Source organism: Lycium barbarum, chromosome 1, assembly GCF_019175385.1.
Source record: "Lycium barbarum isolate Lr01 chromosome 1, ASM1917538v2, whole genome shotgun sequence".
Classification (NCBI taxonomy): domain Eukaryota; kingdom Viridiplantae; phylum Streptophyta; class Magnoliopsida; order Solanales; family Solanaceae; genus Lycium; species Lycium barbarum.
The window spans coordinates 76597465-76605575 of NC_083337.1; the positions used below are offsets into that span (position 1 = coordinate 76597465).

General features: G+C 38.8%; 1 long non-coding RNA gene across 1 annotated transcript; it reads left to right on the plus strand.

Annotated features, from left to right (window-relative positions):
• Nucleotides 1–5638: 5638 nt before the first annotated feature.
• On the plus strand, nt 5639–7996 carry LOC132640368 (uncharacterized). Its single transcript, XR_009582222.1, has 3 exons — nt 5639–5833; nt 6585–6635; nt 7860–7996. It is a non-coding gene; the product is annotated as an uncharacterized LOC132640368 (long non-coding RNA).
• Nucleotides 7997–8111: the final 115 nt, after the last annotated feature.

Genomic DNA, 8111 nt, shown 5'->3' on the forward strand with positions numbered 1-8111 from the left:
ACATTCAATTCAACTACGAATTTTCAAGCCGATATCGACACTTACATAATCACTACCAATTCAAGATCATTCAAGTGCAATTCAAAAGCATTTCATACAATTCTACAAAATATACAACAATCCCACCAAAAACTATAATTCACCCGAAACCTCCAACCTTCGACACAACATTCACAACACACTTTTCATCAACAACAACCACAATTTGCACCTTAACAATTCCATTTCCATAATTACATAAATCTACAATAAAATCACAAAATTTCCTACAACAACTTAACAACCAATTTTCATGCCAACTTGAACTAGTATTCTTCCATTTACATCACAAGGCCATCACAACACAATTAACATAATAAATAAAATTTTGTTCATCTCTCTCCATCCACAACAATATTCGGCCACACACACACATACCCATAACACATAATTTTCATACTTTACATTCATTTCCATATACTACAACATATATATAAAATTCTTCCAAGATAAAAAGAGTAGAATCTTTACCTTTTTCCAATTTTTTCCGCTTGCTAAAAAAAGTACTTTGAATCTCGAGCTTAGTAGGAATACTAGAAAATTATGATTTTTGAATCAAGGATGGAAGCCCTCAATTAATTCTTTTTTCCTTGGCCGTGAGGCCTCTTTCTTTCTTTTTTTCTCTCTTCTTTTGTTTTGGTTTCTTGAATCTTCCAAGTGAAGATGACTAATAGCTCCCCTTTATTTATTTGTGGACTTAAATGAAATGGACACATGGGCTTGGGCCCTTTCTCCTTGCCATGGCCGGCCACTCCTTGCTTTTGGGCCTCTTTTTCTCTTTTTTTTTTTTGAGCCCAATAAGTTGGTTAATATTTGTAATTCATGAAACAAATTTTTAAAATTTTAATTTTTGCCCTTAGCCTCCCTCGATATTTTCGTATCAATATTTTTCGTAACAACATAAATATTAAGTGAGACCAAAATGTTGCCTTGTCTCTTATTAGTCACGCTTATTTCAATTTATCCGAATGTGCAAAATTACGGGATATAACACGAACTCCATTTTTGTTTGAAGGCTTGGTGTCATTAGCTTTAAGTTCTTTACGATTTAGGGTTTAGATTTAAGTGTACTATTTTTTAGTCAAAATTGCAACATTCATACCAATCTCAAAATAATTAAATTGCATCATTCATAACAATATGAAAATACTTAAACTTGTTCATTAATAACAAATCCAAACTTTTTAAAATACAATCATTAAAGAAAGAAAAAAACTTTTTAAAAAATCATCAATTAATGCCCTTGAGTTGATCTTCTGCCACCACCGCTAGATGTGCCACCATCACTAGATCTGTCACCACCACGAAAGTTTCCTCCACCACGAGAGGTACTTCTACTGCGTGATGTAGTTTGACCACCATGCCGCAAGGGACACTTGCGCTTATCATCACTAACATAATTACAAGATGAGCATTTTCGAGTGTATCTCCCTGGTGGAACATCCATTTCATTATGAATACGGGAGTATGCTTTCTTTTTGAATTTACGGATAAATGCTTTATTTGCAACCATTGAAAATAGATCTGGTGGCCAATAACTCTCACTACCAAGTGGGTAGAACCTTCCAGCATACGTTTTTGCATAATTTTCAACTGTGTATTCCTCAGCCATGTGCGGGGAGGCGTTCTTTCCCATTGCGATAAAACACTTGAAGGCATGGGAACATGGCATGTGATATGATTGCTACTTGCCACAGGTGCATGTTCTTGGAATCTCACAAATTGCGTGGACGTTACCTCCTTTACCTTGGTGCACACTTGTTGTGAGTTCAAATATGTGCTCTGCATAGTTGTACTCCATCCGGTTGTGTTGTTGAGCCTTAAATTTGTGATACTCGAACACTTTTGACGGTTTTGGCATCCATCTTAGACCTTCTGCCGCAAATGCTTTGGCCTCTTTTGATCTATTGACGAACTACTCCACAACCTGCTTAAAAGTCATTCTTACCATTGCAATGACGAGTAGTCCCCGTGCAGATTTCAAAAAGCCATTGAATGACTCAGAGTTGTTTGTTGTCAGCATACCTCATCGCCTACCTTCATCCTGGTGTAATGTCCATTTCTTTATCAATTGCATTCAACCAATGGAAGGCTTCCTCATTCGCCCGCCTATAATCTTCATCTGCAGGTGAAACTTCTTCTCCTGATGCTCTGTTGCAGCCACCTACATCCAATTATAAAGTGCTGGGCTTCGATATGCCTTTTGGAAGTTTGCCTTCAAATGCCTTAAACAATAACGATGATAGGAAAAGGGTGGTTGCCACCTCTGCAAATTAAACATATTGTGCAATATGCCAGCATTTCTATCTGAGATCACACATATTCCCATGCGATCGTTAATGACGTGTTGCCTTAAGTAGTCCAAAAACATACCCCACGTACTAATGCTCTCATTACCTATAATTGCAAAAGCTAGAGGGAATATAGCTCCATTTGCATCCATTCCAACTGCAATTAGCAGGTTTATGTCGTATACCCCGTACACATGTGTTCCATCTATTGATATTACAGGCCGACAATGAGCAAAACCATCAATGCATGGTTTGAATGCCCAAAACACAAACTCAAAAATATTACCGGGCACACCAGGCTTCGATTTAAGCTTCCATTCAACAACAGTACCATGATTGAAGTGTTGTAGAGCCGCCATGTATCTCAGCAACTTCTTGAAAGAGCCCTCCCAATTGTCGTAGACTATCTCATGTGCACACCTACGCCCAAGATACGCCTTCCTCTTACTAACAGTTTTGCTATATACTTTCAGGACGGCTGTAATACAATCTTTAATGGGGAACCTGAATAAGTTGAAATATCACCATATAGCAACGAGGAACATCATATTAACATCAAAAATAAAATAAAACTAGGCGAAAGGGATACCTTGGGTTTTTTCCAATGTCGCCAACTAACACACGAGCAATCATATTGGTATCTAGATTGCAATGATCATCTGGGAGGTCGCCCATATCACAAGTGTGCTTTGTGTAGAACTTTGAAATAGTCCACATCTTTTCGACAGTTTCCTTACCACAGAGCATCTATTCGCAGCCTTGATATTTTCACTTGTAGACCAATCGCCAAAGTTTTTGTGTGGAATCGTCGACTTTAAACTCCCTCATCCCCTGGATGCAATAAATCTTAACAGCCCTTTGCAATGATTTTTTTCAAGTTGAAAATCATGCCTCTTTCAATACGAGCCTTTTGTTTTAAAAGATCCACTGGCTCTTTCCACAAACTTCGTCGAATATGATCATCATCCCTAGTAAAGACAAAGGCATCTGGGCGATCTTGAAGAGGATCAAGATAGGGGATCTCATCTAAATGCCACTGAATTGGGGTCGACTCTTACTGTTGAAATTGGCTTTGCGGCTGAACCGGGGTAGACTCTTGTTGTTCAAATGGTTACTGTGAATTCAGTTCCTCCTGGTGTGCCGGACTATTCATCATATCTTGCAACAGTTCTACTTGATATTGAGGATTAGTTCCAACCTCAACCTCATCCTCACTTTCTTCATCGTCACTTTCCTCCCCATTAGGTATTTCCTCACTATCGCTCAATGATGTCACTATATAATTCGGATAATCCGAACCATCCATAGCAGGTCTTTGCCTATAATTTGGTGCAACCATCACAATCTCCCTACATAAGAAAGTAGAGTATTTAACTACTACACATCAAATAATACTATTGATGTTAAAAAAAATAGACGTACCGATAGTAATCAACTACACCGAAACTTGAGGAAGGACCATCGTTTTGAGTAGTTGGATAGGCTGAGGATTGTCCGATATGATCCATATTAGGTGTATAACCCCTAAATAATATAATCGACAGCATTAGTAGCATTCAATTGCCACTACACAATAATAATAATTTTAAAAAATGAATATTTACCACTGCCCATTAAATTACTGACTTAAACTATCCAGAGGCATTTGGCTCATCAAACTACCTTCATAAGTACTCATGTCAGGGCAACTGTGTTCATAAGTAGGTTCTGCTTGAGTGACTTCGACTTGAATTCTAGACGGGGCTTCCCGACGATGTTTATTTCCGGCTTCCCGAGGAGCCCTAGCCATGAATTCAAGTCGATTAATAGGGACCTTCTCTATGTACATTTCAAGGATGTTTAAAGTTATGCATTCCCTATAATCATAAGGCGCCTTCAAATAATCTGTCAAAGAACCATCGTCTTGAATGTACCACTGTCCATAACTAGTTACACCTTGTGGCGTAAATGACATTGGATATCTTCCAATTATATTTAAATCAATATCACTCCTACTAACTTGTAGTCTATTATACAAGGCTTGGAGTAATTTTGAGAATTTTAAGTCAAGTGACAACTTAATATGGTATTTTGGGGGAGAATCATAGCACTAATTATTTTCCTCGAATATAATTTGTCCGTCCCAGAATAAAGAAACTCAAATTTTTGGAACATCTTCCATTTTTTGACTAATTTAGGAGGAGTACAAAATGCAAAAGCTGGATGAAACTTAGAATTTGTTTTAAAAATTGGATGAAACTTAGAATTTTTTCTCTCATTTGAAAGTTGTATTAATAAGATTTGAAGTTTGAATATTCAAACAATGCATGCATGCAATTAGTGTGTCTTACAGTGTTACGTCAAATCAAATTAAGTACGGAGTGTTGCATAACGCATGAATTAACCGCGTTATGTCAGTGGCTGGCAGTATAGTGCAGTAAAATAGTGTGTTATGTCAGAATAACACAGTAAATTACTGCATTATTCTGACATAACACACTATTTTACTGCGATATACCATTGCACTATGTTGTCACCTCAACTGTCATACAGAAAAACGTCATAATTCGAATCAAACTTTGGGTTCATGCAACAAGTGTTATATAACGTAATTTGACAAATAGTTACCAACCACACAAAATTGAGTTACTATGTCATTTTTTGACCAATTTAGAGATATTAGTCGTGTTATATCGCTCTCTTCAGAAAACATATTCGACGCAAAGGGTAAGACATGGGAATTGGGTGAAGATTCTGAATACTCGAACAACCCGAACGAGAGATACAACCAACGTTACAACAATATGATGACAGAGGAGTGGAATTGGCGTGTTAGGGAGGATGCAGCATTGGAGCAAAAGTTAGCGTCAGTAGTGTTATATCCTGCATTTTCGAACGTCGAATTATTTGTAAGCTGAGGTGGGGCCCACACATCAATATTTTTTTTGGGACATGTGAAAAGTTATATGAATCGTATATGTAAAGTTAAACACAACCCGTGAAGGGCCCTGGAGCCAAATCAAAGTGGAAGCCCTCCAAACGAATATTTTTAAGAAAACGTTTTCGGATGACCTGACTTGGAGGGGCAAAAACGGCATTATAAGTTTAGAATTTGGGAAAATGCCCAGAGATAAAAGTTGTAGATAATTGAATAGCTTTCCAACGGTAGGTCGTGGGCTCCCAGGCGACGTCGGTACAAGGAGATATGGACATTTTAAGGCGGAAAGGTCAAGCTGGGCAGTGAAATGGGCCCAACCCGATTCCAATCCGGGTCAGGCCCATTTCCTTATTATTTAAGGGAGTTTTCAGCCTCCTCCTCCACATTTCAGATCAGAAAAGATCCAAAAAATTCCATTAGAGAGAGAGAGAGAAAACTTCAAGGCTAAGAAGATCATTTTGATCAAAATCCGAGCTCCGAATCCCGAAGCTCATGAAGAGAAAAACGTTGTACGTTGCGTTGCCTTCAATTTGAGATAAATATTAGTCTTGGGGGATGAAATTTTCGTGGTGGATCTTCTGATAAGGTATTTATAAAATTCCTTTTATGTTATTAAAGTGTTTATTTAGAGTTTTAACGAATTAGAACGGAGAAAACAGCATTATAAACTCGTTTGTTGTTTTGTTGAAATTTATGGGTGAGGGGCTGTTTTAATTGAAATTGATGGACTGATTTGAATTAATATTTTGGTTGTTTTAATCATGGATTATGTGAGGAGAGTGAAGGAACTTAATGGTTATTAAGTTGTTGTAGGAAAACATACAACTTTGTTATGGTTTATGTAAAAATGGAAATGAAAGTATCAAGAGGAAAATTATGATTATTGTGGATGAATTTGGAAGATGGAAATGTATAATGAACTTGTATGTTGAAGGTTAGGAAAAATTGGAAAGTAGTGGCTTAATGGAAAGTTTGAATGTTCGCATACCTTATGAATATTGGGTGAAAATGGTATGGATGCTTCCGATGTATGTTGTAATGAATTTGGTGGGTGATGAATATCAAAATAACAAGTTTGGTTCGGAAATGTAAGTTTGAAACGAAAGATGTGTCGTTATGCCGAAACGATGGCTAGTGATGCCATAGTGTGTGTTTTAATGTCTGTTGTTGTTTTTGCTGTTGTTCTGGGTTGTTGTGTAGTGAATTGAGCCGAGCTAAGTCTCGGGGATGTCTTATATACAGAGGAAATGCTGCCGAAATTTCGGTAGGCAAACATGTGTTAAGTTGGATTATTGAAAAGTTTGAAACTAACAAATGGTAAACTTGACCATTTCTAGATTTTGGACGAGATTGGGATCGACGCCAAGCGAGCGTAAGGCGCTATCGAGGTATGTGAAGCATTTTCCTTTGTTCCTAGGCATGTTCTGGATGTGATAGGCTCGGCCGCGAGCCTTAAGTACGACTCCGTTCCCCGGAATTCGAGACGGAAAACCGCTCCAATTCCTTCAATTCAATTGAAGCTATTTTCTTACAAATTGCCTTTAAAGTGATTTTTTGTACAAAACTCCCCTAAACGGAGTCGGAACACTTCCAAACGATTATGGATGACCTCATAAGGTCTATTAGCGATAATTTACATATGTTGCCTCGAGTTGGTCCGAGGCGGGCCCGCAAGGCCCGATATCTTCTGTAATACTTTAAATACTTCCATTTTGTCCGATTTTCTCAGAAACCATCTGAACTATTATTTTGATTATGATACAACTATTTTTATGAAATTCTTATAAAATAACTTCTGAACATCTGAGAATCCGATTCTGATAATAATCTGTCGTGCCTTCCCAAGTAGGATATAGGCGCGTACTATGCATACTATCCGTATACTCTGATTTTGGCTCGCCGTTTGGCACCCTTTAGTCTGATTGAGTCTGTATGTATGTGGTTTCCCATGGATCTGTTCGTGGCTGTCTCAATGCATTCCTTCACTGCGTCCCGGGCCAGGTTCTGTTATCGTGCATATTTCTCTGCATTGTTCACCGCGTCCCTCGGCGTACGGGCCGGGATCTGTATGTCTGTATGATACTATGATCTGTGTATGGGGATGGCGGCCAGGATGGCATATGATCTGATCTGATTCTGTCTGTCCACCGCGTCCCGTACTAAGAGGGCCGGGTTCTGTTTACCGCGCCCCCAGACAGGGCCGGGATCTGTATGTCTGTATGCATGTGCCATCAGTATGTATATAAACACATGCCTCTGTATGATTCAGTATGATTCTGCACTACTCTGCATGCATAATTCTATCAGGTATACTTCTGTCTGTCTGTCTGAACTACGACTATGTCTGTATGTCCGTATGGATTCTGATTCTGTATGTCCGTATGGATTCTGATTTTGTATGTCCATATGGATTCTGATTCTGTCTGTCTGGACCATGATTATGTCCGTCTGTCGGGACTATGACTCTGTCTGTCCGGCTTATGAGCCAGTCTAGTATATTTATGCGCTTCCGGTCCAGATCATGATTATGTTTGATATATTTCTGCTTTACATACTCGGTACATTTTTGTACTGACCCCCGGTTCTTCGGGGGCTGTGTTACATGCCCGCAGGTACAGGCGCACTCGGTGACACGCCGCCAGTCTAGGGCACAGGTTCTGCTATCTTGAAGAGCTCCTTTTGATTCGGAGCATGTACTTTGGTATATATATCTTTTGTTTTCCGTATGTTCTGTATGTATGGAAGTTCTGGGTACGGCGGGGCCTGTCCCGTCATATGATTCTGTATGTCTGTAGAGGCCTGTAGATAGATGTGTGGGTTACGGGTTTCGTCTGTATGTTAGCCTTATCGGCTTATCTGTAAAT